The sequence below is a fragment of the Chanos chanos genome, chromosome 1, assembly GCF_902362185.1.
Source record: "Chanos chanos chromosome 1, fChaCha1.1, whole genome shotgun sequence".
Classification (NCBI taxonomy): domain Eukaryota; kingdom Metazoa; phylum Chordata; class Actinopteri; order Gonorynchiformes; family Chanidae; genus Chanos; species Chanos chanos.
This window is the reverse complement of record NC_044495.1, coordinates 18,179,045-18,200,234: the sequence shown is the minus strand read 5'-3', so window position 1 is coordinate 18,200,234 and position 21,190 is coordinate 18,179,045.

Below are 21,190 nucleotides of genomic sequence, written 5' to 3'. Positions count from 1 at the left end.
TAATATCCTCACAGGACTTTGCTCACATGTGCTAATTTTAAGAAGATGAGAAAGGCTCATACAGGCTGTGGATGTTACAGCAGAGCAGATGGGCTGCTGCTGATGTGTGGGATCTGGGTGAAAAAGAACAGTCATTACATGAGGTGATGCCATGGGCAAGCAGGCTTGGCTGCCGTGGCAACAGCATGAATCATCAGCGCTTAGCTCGCTGTTTTTTTTAAATTATGCTAATAAAGCATGGGCCACTCTAACGTCCTCTTGGGTCGTCGTGACAGCACGTAACCAAAATTGGAAATTAAATAGATAAAAGGGGAGGCCTGCAGACTAAATATTTCTTTTTGCTACGTTTGTTTTCTATACTCTTAGATACCCTCATCTGAGAGACATATGGATATGCTTTCAACACTGAGCTGTTGGTGGCAGACTGCTGTCTCCAGTATATACATTGTCTAGTGTACATAATAACTGCGAAACAAAATAGTTTGTCTAGTGTTGCATCATCATTTACTTCAAACAGGTACTGACCCATAATACCTTGGACTAAGACTCCGTTAGTCTGGACCATATTTCAAATTTCTGCCACTTTTGATGCTAATTTATGCATGACTACAGTACACAGAAAAAGTCTACAGCACAATTTTGGCATAGTCTTAGACATATCCTAAACAAAGAATACATTTCTCATGAAATGGTGATTTGTAGGCAATCTGCAGAAGTAAATACTGTACCAACCTTAGGCTCCTTCTTTGGTCCAGTTTGCTTGCAGAGCACTTGATAATGGTCAACAACTCCCTCCTCAGCCCACAGCAGAGTCACCATGGTATGGGTGGTGTTGACAGCATATAAGGACTTGGGTGGAGCTGGTTCTGTTGCAATTCAACCACATGATGAATATTAATAAAGCAAAGATGAAACAGTGCATTGTACATAATAGTGACAGAGAAGTATAACATTCCCCTCTAGAACTTCCTCTGTTAAACTTAAGAAAAAAAAGTTGCCTGAAATATCTAAGAGGATGTACTGTGTTTTCTCACTTCTTTTCATTTGTCACACGTTCAGTTGACAAGGAAGTTACACAGGGCCATTACTGCAGAGTTTCTCCAAGAACCATTTGGAGGACACTCAAATGCAACCCTGGCCTTTGTAAATGTGATATACTACTTTTCTTAAGGGATGCAGCAAGAAAGTGTATTAGATTTTTTTTTTTTACCACATTCATTGGTTGTGCAAAACTACCATTCCGTGGTATCAACTTTGAAGAGCATGGATGCTGCTGTATCTCAATAATAGCATTAGACACAAATGACAAAACAATCTACAAAAAATACAAGCTTGTACTCAAATTTCCTGTGGAGGAGCTTATTCTATTGTCTCTATGTTGATTGGCAAATTTGCAAAACAAAATAATATCAATACCGCTTCCAGTGCTACCATGAAATTTACACAGCTCAGGAGTCACATCTCACTGGAACAAAGTCTCAAACAGATCATATAATCTTGTTCCTGCCCATCTTTTTAAAATGTGATTTCTATAGTTTCTGCAGTGGTGCGGTCAAAATGGATGCTGGAGAGAGGTGTCCACAACTTACTCAGGCATGAGATTTTTCAGCAGCTATTTTCCACAACCCCTCTGTGCATGCTTTCCTCCCTATGGTCTCAGAGGTGCAATGTCATCACAGACCTAATGTCCTGGCAAACTGGCCCTTAGGTTACTGTGAATCTTATATAATGTTCATTTGGTGTGTCCACACATGTCTCTAAGCACAAACATAATTTCTGTCTTGGTAGTATCAGCAGTGTGGGGCAACTCCACTGATACTCTTATTTCAAAATTAGTTATTGCGTTCAAAAGCATTGAAGCTGTTTTCCTTCACTCCTAAATAGCTGTTGTTTTCAGCCTGCTGAAGCGGATCAGAGTGGGTACTTTGAGAGGGATACATGCTAAATGCACGTGGACTGAGATGAAGACCAAGTGCTCAATTCCACCAAATCCAAGCCAAGACATGATTTACCGGTACTAAACCTGTTCAAACTCAACTGCAGAATAAACTGTAATTATTTTTGGACTGGGGGCTTTGACTCTGGGAGAAAACGTTGTGGTACTGACCCAGTTTGATGATGTGTGGCATAGATGTGTTGCGGCTGCGTTCAGTACAGGCAGTTACTGTAAGGTTATAGATGTCGCCGGGCGGCAGGGCGAGAGACGCTTTCATCATGTTCCGTGTCACCTGAGGAGCGAGGAACAGCACACAAATGAACAGTGGCACCATTTCGCCTCAGTGGTCCTCCATAATACTAGTATTCTATACACAGAAGCCAGCACTCAAATTCCTCCAGAACTGATACATCAGTGTTATTAAAGTCACATGGTTCTCAACAGGTTTCTAAAGTAATTCTAATTTAAGGACATATTCTTACAGCATGCCCATACTGTTGGTACAATATGTTGACAAATGACAGACAAATGAAGTTGTAATCTTACAGTGAGTTTTACACAACAGTATGATAATCCTCTATGCTCTGGTCCCTCAGAAAACCACGACGGTTAGGCATGTTTGGTTGGTGCCACTTCTCAAAAGAAACCTCTGGGAAACACAGCTAAGAGAGGTTTGATAGCCCAGGAATCAATCCTACCATCTGAGGAATGGATCTAAATCCTTGAGTGCCGTCGATATTACGCCAATTCTCCACAAAACCCCTTGTGCCTCATTTCAGCTCAAGTACTTTAGTAACACTCCATAAGAACAGCAAACTTTACAATGTACCCAAAAAGGCAAACTGACTAAGGTATCCATGTCACCCCAGTTGTTTCTCCAATGGCATAGTAATTTCAGATTTTGACCAAGTGACATAATTGATGTTGAGGTAAAGCATCACCAGAAAGCAACACTAACTACAGTGTATACTCTGATGTTTTGTCCTTCCTTATTTCTCCTTAGTTAAGCTCCTCTCCTCACATTCCTCAAAATGTAAGATCGCCTTGAGGAGCTTGGTCAAAAAAGGTGCCTACACTGTGTTTGGTAACATAGTAATTACAGAGGTTGGTTTTTAACACCAGGATGGTGGGCAGATGCCATCAGTGCTTATTCGTGCCTTCAAACATTTAGCTGCCAGCAATTAAGCTCTTGCTCTTTGTTAGATAAATATGTGGGTTGGATAATTGGATTCATTACAGGCTAATGCCAGAGCGCTCTGAGAGAGATGGCAAGACACTGAGCTGCCATTCTACCATTTTAATTAGGCCTCCAAAGGACACCCAGGAGGTAATCAATAGCACATCTCCTCTCAGGCTAACGAGCCTATGGTTGCTGTGGTGCTCAGCTTCCCTCCAGGACCCCTGGTCAAGAAACATGGCTGTAACCCTACTGTGTGAGCCCTGAACCCTCAGTATCTCTAATGAGGCTTAATGGAATGTAGCATGACAAAACTGTGGATTTAAACAAATGAGTAGTGAATTTGGTGCTAAATAAATGTGTTTTCAAAATTATGGTCACAGAGGTTACAGATCTAATGGTTGCAATGCATTGGACTCTGTTGTCATCATCAAAACAAACACTCAAAAGTGCAATGGTGCACAAGATAATGAAGGACACAAGAATTCTCATCAGACTGATGATTCTAAAATGTTTTCCCTGAATCTGAATGACTGTACATCAGCAGTATAAGAAAAATTGAAAAGTTTACAGCTTCTAACTTTGTTATGAGTTCATTTATGATGTTGCTGATGATCTTGAAAAACAATTATTTACACTGGAGAAGGTGAAAATTAATGTGGAGAGACTCACATCGGTGGAGAAGCGTCGCTTGGAGCCCTTTTTCCCCTCGGCCACCACCTGCCAGTGGAGCATTCTGGAGTGGGAGAGGTCGGTGAAGATGTCGCCATATGTCCAGCGCACATAGAGCAGTCCCTGAGAGTAATCCACTAATGAGATGTGAGGAGCCTCTGGAGCTGCACACAGGGATGCAAGAGAGGAGAGAGTGAAGAGATTACAGATGCTCCGAGACTGAAGCAATGCTCTTTGTTCAACAAAATTACTCATTGACTGCTTTAGCAATCACACTTCACCTTCTTCATCATGACGAAAGCTCTTCATAGAACTTCTGTCATCTTGCTATGTCATTTTATATAGGCTGAAATAATAAAATAAAACTATGCCATCTTCTCTCTGTGCAGCACTATTCTTGGTAATGTTTCTATTACGGGCTTCAAAGACTAGCTGGACATTTCTTCATGTCGTGGAGTGTTGAGACAACCCTTAGGATGAGGAAGGTACCTGTGACAAAGCTCACAGTGGAGCTATCGCAGCAACTGAGGGGTGGGTCACCCCAGGTCACCATGGTGACACGGAAGTTATAATACCACGCCGGCAACAGATCTGTCACCCTCTGTGGGAAGAAAGAAAGTGAAAATATATCATTTTGAATTTAATTTGGCTATTAGCAGTGAGGCTGTCTATCTGGAAGATCCTGCTTTCCTGTCCCTTGTTTGGTTTCACCGGGCTGTGAATTTCTTTAAGGTTCCTGTTTTTTTTCTTTTTCCCTTTGAGCACTAGCACTGAAGACAATTTTCTCAAGCACCTCATTTTGAGCTCTGATGGGTGCAGTCTTCTGAAGCAAAAGTTAAACACGAATCCTAAAGACCAGCGCATTGTCAAGACATAAAATTCTGAAAACTGGCCTCAGTCAACAATCTCTTCCAATCTGAAAATCATTACTGTGCCATGCTCCCTTAGCTGATAGCCCTGGCAAATGCAACTCTCGGTGTAATCCTTTTATCTTCCTGTGACCCAGAGGTTTCACTCAAGCAATTTGGATCAGGTGAAATGAGAGGCCTGTGATTGCATTGATCTGTTGCTGGATCACATTACATCGCCTGATTCAATTAACCACTCCAGTGTGCCTTCCACCCTGACCTTATTTAAACTAACACTAACATCCAGCCATTTAACTGGTTCAGTGAAGTTTAATTGAAATTCAAGCTAATAAGCAATGTTGTAGTGTTTAACAGGAAAATGTGCAAGAGAGCATATCAAATCTAGATGAAGCATCACATAATTACACTTAAGGATAATAATTATAGAGATTAAATTGTGCGGCATGATTTGTCTGGTCACGTCTCAGCCCGAGGAAATTGGTGGCACAAAGAAGAGGGATATCATACACCTCTCATCCCCTTCACTACAGTTAACACTAATGAACCACTGTCCTCCTTCACAGCAGTGCTGGTGCTAACTTACTTCTAACAAATGACTTCAGCCAAAGTTTGTTCCATGCTCATGGGATATATCCATCTTTCAATATTCAATCATTCCTGACTAGGAGGCGATAACTTTTCTCGCATAAATCTAGGCCTAATACTGGTCAAAGAGTCAAATAATTGATTTTTAAAATGATCATTTTTAGAGACTGAAAGGACATGTTGCAGCATGTTTTTTTGAGATAGCTGACTGAAAGACGTCAGTTACCACAGATGCTATGACAGAAGCTGTGGCAGCAATCTCATAGTAGGTGGTCCACTCAGACGACTGTGTAGCAGAGTTAAAGAAGAAAGTTTGCAGGACGTATTTGCGGAAGGCCACATGGTATGGCCGCTGCCAACTCAGGATCACGGCAGTTGGACTTAGGGGATACACAACAAGATCCCGGACCCCCGTTGGCTCTGAGAGGAATAAGAGCAGAGATAGACAGTGGGCAAATGAATGATGATAGAAAGACGGACACTTATCAGCGGAGGGGAAGGAATCCAAATAACGATTTAGAGTAGGGAGACCAATGGCAGTTCATAACTGAGATCAAAAAGTTATCAACCAATACCAGAATGACTATGTTAAAACAAAGATAAAATCGAGCCAATCACTGCATGTGTCCACTTATCCAGTATTACAGCACACTAACCTATGTCAATAATGACAGGTTCAGAGGGAGGGCTGATAAGGGGTCCATTAGTGTGGTAGACCACGACTCTGTACTGAGCTCCAGGAGTTAGGTTTGTGATGATATCACTGGTCGTGTTTTCCTGCAAATAAAATGTAAAATGATGAAACTGGTTTCTTAAAGCAAACAGCGACAGTTGTTGTACAGCACATCTTTGTATTTATTACATCTAAAGTTACAGACCGACGGCTTAAAGCTACACGTTCTTAATAATCTTTGAGTAAAGTATGCTGAAAAGCATTTGTCCCTATCACACATAAAGTCTTGTCGGGGTTTAGGATCGCTACCTCAGTGTGGTGTGTATCTGGGTCGCTGTCTTGGACTACATTACCTCAGAGCAGTACGTGGTCTCCATGCGCTGGCTGAGGCTGGGTTTGTGACAGGTCAAGGAGAGCACAGACACCAAGCTGCCGTTGTGACTCTCTGTGGAGGGTGCCCAGATCACGGTTGCAGTGCTGGAGCCCAGCATTTTCACACTCACCACGTGAGGTCTCTCCTTAGGCTGCTCCAGCCACTCACCTGTAGGACCTGGAACACAGTGGAACACACTCAGCCCAGTCATTCCCCTTGACACTGCCCTCTGTCATTTATCTATTCTCTTTTCAACCTTTAGTACATTACAGCATAATTCCGATTCAAGTGCGGTGTAGCAAAATATGGTTAGAATACATAAGTTTATTTACTGATTCTGTCAGACGGTTTAGCCAAGTTCCTTTTCACCACAATGAGCAGGGCACAAACAGCAATATTGTAAAGATCTGCACTCTGTCTTGGAGCAAATACACGTAACAAGAGTGTTAAGAGAGCTCTTACTGAGGTAGAAGGTGAAACTAGTGTCAGCGGTGCTCTCTCGAGGCTCACAGTCCCCAGAGGAGCTGAGGGTCGTCACCAGAACATGATACGTCCCGGGCTCAGACAGCTCAGAGAAAAACTCATGTGTATTCTCATCAACAGTGGCTGTCTCTGTTGAGTTGCCTGTAAAAGTGGTTAATATTTCCGTGTAACAAATTGTTTGACATACAGTGTTTGTAAAACAGGGTAAGAGATCATTTACCTAAGCTTGGAAAAAAAAAATCATTATTTTCAGCAGTGACTTCAATTCCTGCCCTTTCATTTTACATGAAATTTTTTTTTTATCTATATTGGATTCTACAAAGTAACTATATACCTAAAAGCAAATTGCTCAGATGACCTAGGCTTCATAGGATAATGGAATCAACTTGATTTACCATCATGGTAGATATAGATATTGAAGCCATCGAAGGCTGTCGGAGGGCGAGGTGGGAGCCAGCGCAGTTCCAGCAGGATGGGGGGTAGGCGGGTCGGCATGACTGTGGGATCTGGTGACAGGTCCATGGCTGAGCCTGGCTCATTTGAATCCTCATACTCGGAAACTACAGCATTCACAAACTCATCCTCCCCTTCAGTGGGCAAGGGGCTTCCTGTTACATCTGGCCAATAGGATTGTGTTGTGCTTTGATACTCAGCTGTGTCATTACCGTTAACATTAGTGTCATCAGCACTGTTGATGTTGTCCAGTGCACTGGAAATGTGAATGGTGCTGTTGTCAAGGCTTGGGGAGGTGCTTTGGGTCTCCTGGGTGAGTGCACCCTCTACCTCCCCTGGAGTAAGGTCTAGCCCTTTCTCTTGATCATCTTCCTCTTCCTGCTCATCTATTAAAGGGACGTCACGGGTTCTCCGTGGAAGAGGTGTGTTACGTGCTCCCTCCTGAAGCCCCTCTCTGAGGACATGCCTGGGAGGATCCCTGCTGCTGAGGTGAACTATCTTCAGTGTGACGTTCAGTGGGGGGTTGGGCACTGCAGGTGAAAAAAGAAACAGACACCGTCAATGAAACCACAGATCGATTCCACTGAAGAGACAACTTCACAATTAATATCCTCACGGGGCTGAACTGACTTGAACTGAAAACAATAAATATCAGGTGGGTAAAAATGACTCCTGAGTTCAATAAAACTGTGGTAAATACTTATAACTGTACTCACAGTTATGGGCATTTAATTAATTAATATCAAAGGAGCTGGAGGTTCAAGAGAAACAATAGGAGATACTTTCTGCAGTTGACACGCTAATCAGACGCAGTTAGTTGCCGGCAAGCAATTACATTTTTTTTATTCTGTCCGTTCACATCTAATATTTTCAGAACTCCATAAAAATCTTCAGTATGATGCATAACGTCACAAGTTTAATTTGAACATGATTACACTGGCTTCATGTCTGAATCTTTGACCAAATTCAGTTATCATATATTATAATTGGTTACATCTAGGTGGGTAATTTGCATGAAATATCAATCTTTTAACAAATATAGTAGCATGTACACTAATAATTTCAAAAACTGATTTGAGGTCAGTCTGTTGTACCTGTTCTGTGATGTCGAGGCTCATGTGTGACTTCACTTCTTCGGATAAGGTTGCTCTTGTTGACAGTGGCCTCTGATATCAGCTGAAAGGTGATGTTACTATAGCATGTCCCAGGCAGCCAGTGCTTGAAGACTGTTTTCCCTTTGAGGAAATCTGGGGGAGAGGGAATAAAACTTCGTGCATTTACAAAGAGGCACAACAAGAAAATGTGTGACAGCAATAGACTTATGAAAATAAAAGGTAACCAGAATCATTTATGTACTATGTTAAAAAAGTTCTAGCTCACAAAAAAACATAAATACAAGTTTATAGGAACACCCACAAAAGACTACCTAAAATGTTGAGACACTTAAAATTTAGACATTTATTTAGCTGTGCCTGCAGTAAGTAGGTAGCTGTTAACCTTTATAGAGCATGGAGCGCTGCTCTTTTCCCTCTGCATAGCTGATGTTCACCCTGCTGAAGACATTGTTGTCTGGGGAGCTGATCTCAAACACTACCCCTGTCTCTGGAGCAGGACTATAGTCAGATATCTGCACATTTTCCAAGGGAAGAGGCTCTGGGAATGGAACAAAAAGAGCAACAATGACCATCTAAAATCTTAAAGCAGGTACCTTGCACGTAGGTTCATCAAGGATTTGAGGGTAAACCACTGGCATAGAGATTACTAGAAAGGTGATGAAGTGAATTCTGTAAGAATGGCATTTAAATGTTTCTTCAACATTAAACCTATTCAGTGAAAAAACACTGAAGATTAAAAAAAAAAAAACACCAGGACATCAGGACATTCTGAACATTTCCAAGTTACATTAAATTTCTCAACACTGAGCCACAAGCCATGAAAAAAAAAAGACATTTTGCTTACTCGTGAGGACAGGTACAGATGCAACTGGTTTGGACCAGCCAGAGTCATTGCCTAGCACCAGGCTGACGGTGTAACAGAGGCCGTGGTAGGTGGCGTTGTAGGAGAGAGGGGCTGGCTGGCTGTGGTTTTGGAAAGGCAGGAAGTGTGTATGCGGCTCACCGGAGACTCTGGCTGCATATGCGCTGATGTTCTCTCTCATATCCTGTTGCTCCAGAGTCATCACAATCCAGTTCTCATCCCGCAACATCACTTGGAAGGGTGCCACACCCTGAGGGGGAAATGGCAGATAAGCCCACAGTGGAGCAGTGAAATTGATCTGTAACAGTGTAGTCAATCTTCACAACTCATTCACATACACAGACTCACAATATAGTTGGATCAGTGTTGTCAACAGCGCCAAGCATTGCATCAAACAAGCAGAAAAAAGATGATAAATGAATGACAGAAATTTGAATTGTCAGTAACCATATCATTCCAAAGTTGGAATAGAGCTGGCACAGTCTTTGTGTAGTTCAATGTGTAGCACTGAAAATGTCAGCAGTTTGAGTTGCCTTAGGTCTATGATTGTCAGACTACTATCTCTCTCATGTGACATCAGCAATGGCAGTAATTGATTTTTTTGCTCTCTGCACAAGTCTTCTCAGCATGTTCTCTCACAAACAAACAAACACACACACACACACACACACACATACATACACACACACACACACACACACACACACACACACACACTAGAGCCCATTATATAGTGACTTAATTCAAATGAGTATCAGTAATACTTCAGTAGTTGTGTGACTCAGACAACAGAGATGACTGCCTTATTGGCAGTGTAAAGTTTCCATAGCAACAAGGTTCATATTTACAGCACTTGAACAGCAGTTCCTGTCTCCCTGCAGGTTTTATTGTGCATAACAATCTGCGAGCATGGAGCAGACACTTGCCTAACCCTCAGGTGGACACTTCAGAGAGTGACTCCCCATCTTCCCATCAAACACAACCAACTCCCCACAGCATGAATTTAAACCAAACTCCCTAACGTGTACTGATCGCTTTGATATGTTGTTTGATGGAGAGCACACCTCTAGGCTTGGATTAGAACGATACTATAAGAATGGTCTGGTTCATTCTGATAACCATAATTGCCTCTGGGCGCTTTCTTTTCTCCATAAACGTACATCAATGAGAAGGACACTGACATTACACACCAGCAAAAAATCTTAAACAGACTTTCAACCTCTATGTGCGGCAGTGACATGCTTATCCGGTTTTTGTCATACCACACATTACCAGTTTATCAAAACAGACACGTTGCCACCTAAATGGCAAGAAATTCACAACAAATTGATAAAACCTTTCACACTGATGAGAGAACAAACACACCCTCAATACCACAGAGACTCTTATTTTTCTCTAACATGGGCATATTAATGAAGTCATTCCATCACCCACTGTCACAACAGTGTTTATGATCATCATCTCTGATTCTGACTGAAATATGAAAACTATGGTAAGAATCAGCATGGCGCTGTCTGTGAAGTAAGACCGCTAACACAGAATAACATAGCTTCACATGTTCATAGAGAGCTATGCAATTACATACAGAGAAAATACACAAGAGTACAGATTTGGGACCTTACAATGACAATTTTAGGTTTATGCGTAAAATAATCTATTAATCAAAACATGATCCATTCTCAGTCATCGAAGGTCAGCTGGAGGCAGCATCTACGAGCCGTAGAGAACGCCTTGCTCATGTTCTCTGAAATCAGTGATATCATTTCCTTGTGAAAAACGCATGTTGTGACAGATGACCTTTTTCTTGATTTTGTTGGTTTCCTGGTGAGCTGCTTTAGTTGTTTCACACAACTTCTGTTTCCTCTCACTGCCGTTAGCAGTCTCGGTGCTTTAAGTGATTGCTGCGGGCGATGAAATGCCAGGGGAAATAAGCTGTATCTTGCATGCGAAACAATATGAATGAGGATGACACAGCAGTTATTGCGGGCAATGCTGGTCCCTGTTTCCCATTTATGGTCTCTCACCAGGCTGCAAGGACACTATGAGACTTTAATGATATTGATGGGAAATGAAAGTGACCTTTACAGCAAGATGAAGACTAAGCTGTTTAGGCTTTCTGAATCACTCACGACACCATACATCGAGCACGGCCTGGATGAATCACAAACACTCTGACAACCATTCATCAGGTTGTTTGATTGCAAGAGACACGCTGAGAAAATACAGGCCTTGCAATATGACTATAACTGTAAAGAATAAAACTCTCCTCCTGTGAAGCCAAAAAATCTTGAAGCCATGCATTTATACTGCTCTGAATATTTTATCAATATAACTAACACTGCTACTTATTTGTATTTCAAATTCTGGAGTCGTCTTAGAAGAGAGACAAAGCCTTCTGCTGTACCATCTGTCACGTGAAAAAAGCAAATGAAAAGTTACACAGCCAAGGTATTAATAGAGAGCCACAATTACAAGCCCTTGCTAATGAACAAAGTTCCAATCTGAGAAAACGTGTGAAAAACTTTGCCACCTGCCTGGCATCTCTCACTGTTGCACCTTCAGCACCTTGCGAGCACATCGAGCCTGTCGCTTCAAAGCTAGAGATGAGAGCCTGAATGGTGTCATCAAGACAGCTTTTCATGCTGTCTGATATCATAAGGATGACACTAAGGGCGACTGTGAGGATATGACAACACTCATCGCAAAGCCGCACAACTGACAAACTGTCCTTTCACGACACATCTTGTAACGAACGCTCTCTATCTCTCCGAATAGAAAGGGGCTACAAACGCATAAAAGGTCTGGGCGGACTATTTGCCTATACTACAGCTGCTGGCGATAACAAAAACTATGCTGTACTCTTTAAAATCACAGTAAGAACACAATACATATTAGTATACACACAAACCTCCCTTGAACTGACCGTATTTACAACAGATTTGAATTTATCCGTTTACAGATCGATAAATCCCCCACCATACATTTATCCCGAAAGAAAGAAGAAGAGCGTACCAATGACTGCTAATGTTATCTTATAAAGTGCACCCGACCGACAAACAGACATCACCATACAATCATACCACACTTCCCCAACAAAAGTTCATGATTTACATTATATACATTGTAATTTCGCAAATCTTTGAATAGTCTCTCCCGCGGCAGCGTACCGACCAATGATACGCTTACACCTCTCCGATTGGGACACGGCGGTCCTGTTTAAAAACCCCGTGTCTCACCCGTCTGTACCAGGTTGGCGACCGCTTCCAGGATTTTTTGCCCCACAAAAGGTAAAAAAAGGAAAAAGGACCAAAAGGTGAAAAAAGATCGCTTGCGTGCGTCCACGCCAACAAAAAAAAAAAACAGTAATCCTTCGCATGTGCGACCCGTATCAACACAAAGGGTGTCCAACCATAATCAAAAGGTGATGCCGCCTCTCGCCTGTGCCGCTTCTGCCTCCCTCTAACCTACTGGCAGTACCTAAAAAAACTTGTCCCATCCCACCAACACCTCCAACTGATTGGCAGGCCAATAGATGGGACCTTAGTCCTTTTCCCGTGTTTTTTCTTTTACTGCAGGCTGTCTGAAAGTCCCATCCTCCAACTGTCTGTTTATTATTAAGGCAATTTTATAAACAGACATTCAAATGAGAATACAAGGAAGGAACGGAAAAAAATAGACATATTAAAACATATATATTTATATATATTTTAATGGGTGACCATTACATCCCCCCCCCCCCAGCCAGCGGCTTCTCTGGGCCAAAGAAGGGTTTCATGTCCACCACATTAACTGTGTCTACTTTTAAATTATCAGACACCCAGCGCACACGGTAATTCACTGGACCTAACTTTTTCTCCACCTTAGCTGGCCCTGACCAACGGGGTGCAAGTTTGGCAGAGAATTTTACAGCTGCTTTAGACAGTGGGTGAGCCCTAACCCAGACCAGATCACCGACCGCAAAGTGTACATCCCTGCGGCGTACATTGTAATATCTGGCTTGTCTCGTTTTGGCTAAACCTACATGTCTCTGAACATCCAGGTGAATTTTTTGCTGTCTGTGAAGTGTTGTGTATGCAAGTGAAGTGGGTGCTGGTGTTTTTGAGATGAGACGCTCAAATGGCCCTTTGATACTACGCCCTAGCATCACCAAAGCAGGAGTCACACCGGTGGTTTCATGTGTAGCACTATTAATTGCTAAACGGAATTCTGGGAGCCACTTGTCCCAGTCTTGATGGTGCTGCCCTACAAAGGACGCTATCATGGACCTCAGAGTCTTGTTCACCCTTTCTGTCATATTGGTTTGTGGATGGTACGCTGTTGACAGCTTTTGCACCACCCCCCACGATTCACACAGTGCAGTCATGACTTGACTGGTGAACTGGGGTCCACGATCCGAGACCATGTAGGCTGGAACGCCCCACCTTGTAAAGATTTCATCTTTTAGGATTTTACAAACACGTGGTGTTTTGGCATCTCTCAGTGGAAATAATTCAACCCACTTGGTGTAATAGTCTACCACCACCATAAGCATTGTGTTACGAGCCTTACTGAGTGGGAAAGGACCCATGAAATCTACACCAATCATCTCCCCAGGAGCCTTCACTTCGGTCTGCTGTAATTTACCTGCTGGTTTCTCATTTGACCCTTTATACTCCTGACACTGGCGACAGGAGCGGACATGATCCCACACATCCTTCCGTATTGATGGCCACCAGGCCACCTCCAGGATCCTAAGGAGGGTCTTCATCCTCCCAAGATGACCTCCAAAAGGGCTGTTGTGAAAGTAGGCAAGGAACTCAGGCACCATCTCTGCTGGAACCACCAGCTGATAATTAAAACCATTGTATTTGGAGGGCACTCCCCGATATAGAACTCCCTGCTGAAGTTGATAGTGAACTCGACCTGGGACTGCTCTTGGTTCTGCCTGCCTTAAATCTTCACAGGTAGGGTCTGTCTCTTGTGCTTTCTCAATCTCCTGCAGAGTAGCTGGCAGATCAGCCCAGTGAGACTTAGCCACAGCAATACAAAGGTCACCTGCTGGTGAACGTGACAGGGCATCAGGGACCACATTGCAACATCCTTTCTTATAATGGACTCGGAACGAGAAAGGCTGCAGCCTCAAGGTCCACCGTGTAAGCCTGGAAGAAGTCTTGGGACAGTTAAAAACCCATGCAAGGGCACTATGGTCAGTGAACACATCAAAGGTCTCTCCCTCTAAATAATGTCTCCACTTCTCCACCGCCCATACTACCGCCAGACACTCTTTTTCAGCTGTGGAGTATCTTACCTCAGCATCTTTCAGGGCCCTGGAGGCATATGCAATTACCCTTTCTTCCCCATTGATGTTCTGGGTGAGGATGGCACCCAATCCCACATCACTCGCATCAGTGTGTACCTGAAACGGGTGGTAGAGGCAAGGATGCGCCAGCACAGGTGGAGCTTGCAGCGCGAGCTTCAGCTGCTCAAATGCAGACTGGCAGTCCGCTGTCCAATTCCAATTAACCCCCTTCTTTTTCAGTTTATTCAATGGAGTGGCCACCTCAGCCAGATATGGGATGAATTTATGATACCATCCGACCATGCCCAGGAATCTTTGCAATGTTTTCAGGTCAGTGGGTGCTGGATAATTATTAATAGCCTCCACTTTTGCTGGATCCACTTCAATTCCTTTGCCTGACACCACATGCCCCAGAAACATCAACTGGGTCTGAAACAGGTGGCATTTCTTAATGTTAAGAGTGAGGTGAGCTTGATGGAGTTTTTTAAACACCGCCTCCAAGTCATGGAGATGCTGCTCTTTGGACTGTGAGAACACTACAATGTCATCAATGTAGACAAAACAGATTCTCCCGCTCAACTCACCTAAGACATGTTCCATGAGTCGCTGGAAAGTGGCACCAGCATTCCTCAACCCAAAAGGCATGACTTTAAAATGAAACAGACCCATGGAAGTTATCACAGCAGTCTTCTTCTTGCTGCTCTCGTCCATTTCCACTTGCCAGTATCCGCTCTGCAAGTCTAAGGAGCTAAAGAACCTGGCACCTTGCATAGACTCTAAGATTTCATGCACAAGAGGCATTGGATATGCATCATGATGGGTTTTGGCATTTAATTTACGAAAGTCCACACAAAATCTATACGTGCCATCCTTTTTTGGAACCAAGACCACCGGGGATGCCCATGCAGAGGACGATGGCTCAATTATTCCTTCCGCCAGCATCCTCTGGATGTGCTCTGCTATGATGCGCTGCTTCTGTGGTGACACTCTGTACGCCCTTTGTCTCACTGGCACCTCATCCAAAGTTAGGATCTTGTGTCTTAGGATGTTAGTGACACCCTTGGCCTCAGTCCAGACAGAAGACCACTTCTGCAGCAATGGTCTCACAACTTCTGGTTGAGACTCTGTCAGTGAGCAAATGGTTGGTTTTGCTTCCGTATCTTCAGTGATAGCCAGGTAAAAGTTAACTCTTGGCACCCCTTGGCCCCATTGGAGAGCGGCGCGAGATTTGCGTGTAAACTTATATTCTTTCCCGCCTGGTAGGCTGTACTTCCCAAGATGCGGCTTCAAGACCATCTGACTGGCACACAGGAAGTCCACGCCTAGCAACAAAGGCATGTACAGGTGCTTGTCATCCAAGACATGAACAGTTGAAGAGAGTTGTATGTCATGCAGGCGAATCAGCAATGTTGCTCGGCCAACAGCTCTACTTTCCTGCCCATTAGCCATAATAAACCTCTGATCTACGCCTGTGCACAGCGTTTCTCCTTCCTTTCTGATTTTTTCCCACAGGCTTCTGCTCATAAGAGTAAAAGTACATCCTGTGTCTACAACAGCATCCCCTCCTACACCCCTAATTTCCACAGGAACCACCAGGAGATCCGGAATGCCTACTACCACAGCAACATCAGCATCTTTGCTCCTGTCAGGCCCTTTCTTTGATGGCTTTTTTACATTTCTGCTGACTGGGTTGGCTTGCTGCACACGGGACCAATACTCCTTGGTGTTACTCCAGTCTCTCTCAATTAAGGACCCTACCTTTACCAGCTGATCAACTGTGCGTACAATCCCACGTAATCCACTAGCCAATCTTGGGTTACAGGCATTTAGAATACGACGCACAATCTCCTCTTCCGGCATATCAGGACGCCACTTGAGACACAATGCTCGGTAATCATAAGAAAAATCCCTTAAGCATTGAGATGGGGCTTGCACCATGGTCCGTAGCTGCTCTTCAAGCTCTGCCTGATAATCAGTGGGCAAAAAGGCTTCTAAGAAAGCTTCCTTAAAATCATCCCAGTTGGAAATAGTTGACCGAGCAGCTACCCACCAGCTATGTGCAGGGCCTTTCAGAACTGTATTAAGTGCACTTATGAGTTCTATGTCACTCAGTGGTCTAAGAGACAGGAAGTTTTCACACTGCTCTATAAACTCTGTGACATCAACAGAGCTTGATTTACCTGACGTGCCAAACTGGGGAAATTCAAGATGGACGGGGGGTTTACTTCGGGCAGGTTGAAGACCTGAGTTTGCACCATCAGCATTGCTGACAGGGAGAGAAGGTGTGGAGAAAACAGGGGGCCGCCAGGACAAACGTGATTTATTCAAGGCCCTTTTCATCTCCTCCTCCCACTTCCTATCCCTTCGTTGTAAACAAGCCACAATAGCTTCATCAAGTTTTCCTAATTTTGTGTCCACATAATCCTTGAGCTCATCAGCAAGCCTGTGTATTGAAGCCCGCATCCCCTCTTCACGATTCAAGGTACTGTCAATTGACTCCTTTTGTCGTTCCTCAAGGATGTCCATACGGTTTGTTAGGCTTTCCAACTGTTCAGCTATAGCATTTACTTCATCTTCCCCCTCTACGTGTTGTGCTTCCCCAGGATCATTTAAGTACAGACCATCCAGCAGGCTGCTAAGCTCACTGACAGCACTACGCTCAGCTCTAATGGTCACATGGCGGTGCTGGCTGACATTCTGCGTCTGGACATTCTCTTGACTATATATGGGTGTTAACAAATCACCTTCTTCAATAATATCATTAGCCACAGAGGCCTCTCTCACAATGTTGGATGTCATGTTGTGTGTTTATGTTAACGAAGTACGAATATTTAGTGAAAACAAAATGTGCAATGTAAGTGTACTGCAAAGCTAAGGACCTAAATGAGATGTATAACAAAGTCTCCCCACTAGGGCGCTATTACTATGCCTAGCAAAATACTGCATAACAAGGTAAAGTCCGTGTTTTCCCCGTACGGGCCACCACTCTGTAACGAACGCTCTCTATCTCTCCGAATAGAAAGGGGCTACAAACGCATAAAAGGTCTGGGCGGACTATTTGCCTATACTACAGCTGCTGGCGATAACAAAAACTATGCTGTACTCTTTAAAATCACAGTAAGAACACAATACATATTAGTATACACACAAACCTCCCTTGAACTGACCGTATTTACAACAGATTTGAATTTATCCGTTTACAGATCGATAAATCCCCCACCATACATTTATCCCGAAAGAAAGAAGAAGAGCGTACCAATGACTGCTAATGTTATTTTATAAAGTGCACCCGACCGACAAACAGACATCACCATACAATCATACCACACTTCCCCAACAAAAGTTCATGATTTACATTATATACATTGTAATTTCGCAAATCTTTGAATAGTCTCTCCCGCGGCAGCGTACCGACCAATGATACGCTTACACCTCTCCGATTGGGACACGGCGGTCCTGTTTAAAAACCCCGTGTCTCACCCGTCTGTACCAGGTTGGCGACCGCTTCCAGGATTTTTTGCCCCACAAAAGGTAAAAAAAGGAAAAAGGACCAAAAGGTGAAAAAAGATCGCTTGCGTGCGTCCACGCCAACAAAAAAAAAACAGTAATCCTTCGCATGTGCGACCCGTATCAACACAAAGGGTGTCCAACCATAATCAAAAGGTGATGCCGCCTCTCGCCTGTGCCGCTTCTGCCTCCCTCTAACCTACTGGCAGTACCTAAAAAAACTTGTCCCATCCCACCAACACCTCCAACTGATTGGCAGGCCAATAGATGGGACCTTAGTCCTTTTCCCGTGTTTTTTCTTTTACTGCAGGCTGTCTGAAAGTCCCATCCTCCAACTGTCTGTTTATTATTAAGGCAATTTTATAAACAGACATTCAAATGAGAATACAAGGAAGGAACGGAAAAAAATAGACATATTAAAACATATATATTTATATATATTTTAATGGGTGACCATTACAATCTGCCTGCCTGTAAAATCCTCAGAAAGATAAGAGTGTAAACAATACGGTTTACCGATTCAAATCAGTGATACAACTCCACATACTTGTAGCCCTACTGGAAACATCTGAGATGAAATAAGCACCGAATCCCATTCAATGTCCACTTGGACGAAAGTGCAAAAGACCTGGGAGGTGATTAGATGTAGAGGGTAAATGAGTCAACTTGTAAAATCAGCCTATGCACAGTTATTGCAGACAGTGCAAAGTGATGGTACTGATACTCATTAGATTCTGCGAACAAATTCATTAATGATAGTCTTTTTAAGTAATTTACAAGGTTTTCAAGAGAGTTACACACAGAAGCAATGAGAGCTTGTTTTAGATGCAATAAAAAGCCACATAACTTCTTGAGTTACAATTTCTGCCTATGACTTTAAAATCCAACACATTCTCAGATTTTCACGGGTTATCTGATTTGCTTGGCTGTTAATCCGGGAGAATTCAATATGACCTAAAATAAATAAAATAAAATAAAATAAATGTATCTCTATACCAGGGGTCTCAAACTCCGGTCCTGGAGGGCCGGGGTCCTGCTGATTTTTGTTTTCACCTCTTAGTTACCTGTTGATTTTCACCTTGAAAACAGGTGTGGATACTCTTCAGCCAATCAGAGATTCTATTTAGTTGATCTACAAGAAAAACAGCAGGACCCTAGCGCTCCAGGACCGGAGTTTGAGACCCCTACTCTATACAATCTGCATTTAAGTCATGAAAAATGTTGCAGATTTTCCAAAGGGTACATTAGTAAAAATATTAAATATAAAAAATATTAAAATACTAAATATTAAAATTAAAGTATTAATAAAAGTATTGATCAAGAATAAAATATTTAAAAGGATATAGTATTCTAAGTATATAGGTAATATATTAGAGTACACAGTGCAGAGTTCCATGAGCAGATTTAGAAAATAGCCTATGGCATGTCAACCTTTCAAACAACTGGAGAAAAGCTGTTCAGGCAAACGTAAAATTGAGCACTATAGGCACATGTAATTCTGTGATATTGTGGGAGATGACAAGCGCTACCCTACTGGCCTGAGATTTAGTCAAAGATTGGAAAGCGTAGCAGACAGCGGGAGCAGCATAGCTTACCATTACTATTCCTGCTCTGTATGTGCACTGAACGGTCCTGCATGTTTAATGTGCAGAATTTTATTTTCATCTCATTCAGGAGGACTCTGCCTCATTACTCTCCCTGCAGGATCATTCCCCAGCTCCGTGTAGCCTGAGCTCAAACCTTCAAAAAACCCACACCCCACGGAGAAAAGGTCACCCTGCTGCCCTTTCCATGTAGCTTCCCACCAAAATGCCAATATTTACATTTTAGGCAAGTTGTGAGGCACAATGTCTGCTCCTTTCCACATCCAAAGTGGAAGCCAAGCAAGACTCACCACTGTGATGCTGGTTCACTAAACAACTAACGAACAGCCACAGGCACACAGCATCTGTGCCTGTTAGACAGCTAGCCATGAATCCATCATCTGTTCTGATAAAGCCAAACACTGCCCAGTCTCAGGCTAATGCTATGGTAAATGACTCCACTCTGATGCTGTTTTATTTTTACTTTGATAAGGTAAATTCCTCTGTGACATATGCTGGCAGGAGTCTGGAGCAGGGCCTGGATAAGGCAGCCTTTCATTAATTCTAACAGTGGGGATGGTCACAGCAGCTCACCCACAGCAGGAGGTGCCAAAAAAATGAAGCCAACTGAGTGACTGTGTGACTGTCATCAGACGTACAATGCATCTGTTTTAAACAGCTAGATCACCACGCTGCTTCTTACTTAAACTAAAAAGGGGGTCAAGAAATTACAGATCGATCAAGAACTAAATATAGTATTAAACCAGCGAATTTAATTATACACTATATTGACAATCTCAGTAATTAAACACAAAAACCCCCAAAACAAAACAAGGCAGGGAATCCAGCTCTCCCTTTCGAGACAAGAAATAGTGAAATTGAGACAAAAGCTTGAGGAATTAGGTTAATAATACCCTTATGGGATTCACAAGCAATGCTGCACAAAAACAATGTTTTTACATTTCCATGCAAAACTGACTGGTGCTTCATTAAACCCAAAGAGAGATTCCACACGGCAATCAGTAGATAAAGGAGAGTGCGTAGGCAGACAAGGGTTATCAGCTATCCAATCCTCCTCTCCTATCTCACTCTCCAACTCTCTCCTGATGGATAGGTTAAATGATGGACTGGGACAAGAGTGAATCTTCTAACGGAATCTCTCATGGTCCATGTCCCTTTGAACACAGCAATGTGTTCCCTCCAATGGGAGCTTCAAGATGTAGAACATTCCGCACAATACTGTGAGTGAAAAGACAGAATCTTTGAAATAAGTGAGCTTCAGGACATTCAGTTTTATCAAGACAGCAGAACTGCACTGCGTACCAAGGAGGTACAGAGGGACAACAATCCTCATATTTCAGACCAAACTGTCTTAGATGCAGAAAAAATGAGAATGCACTGAGTGACTACACTGAGAGGGAACTGCCTTTTGTGAAGGCAATAACTATGGATGTGTTTTGATGAGTTGATTTGTTCAAAACGCTGTCACGGCGAGAGAATTCTCATTCAGAAAATAACTCGAGCCATTTCTGCAACAAAACTGAAAAGAAAACTCAAATCTGAAACAACCCAAGCAAATAATTTTTGTCATACAACTAGCATATCATTTTTGTTGTATGAATAA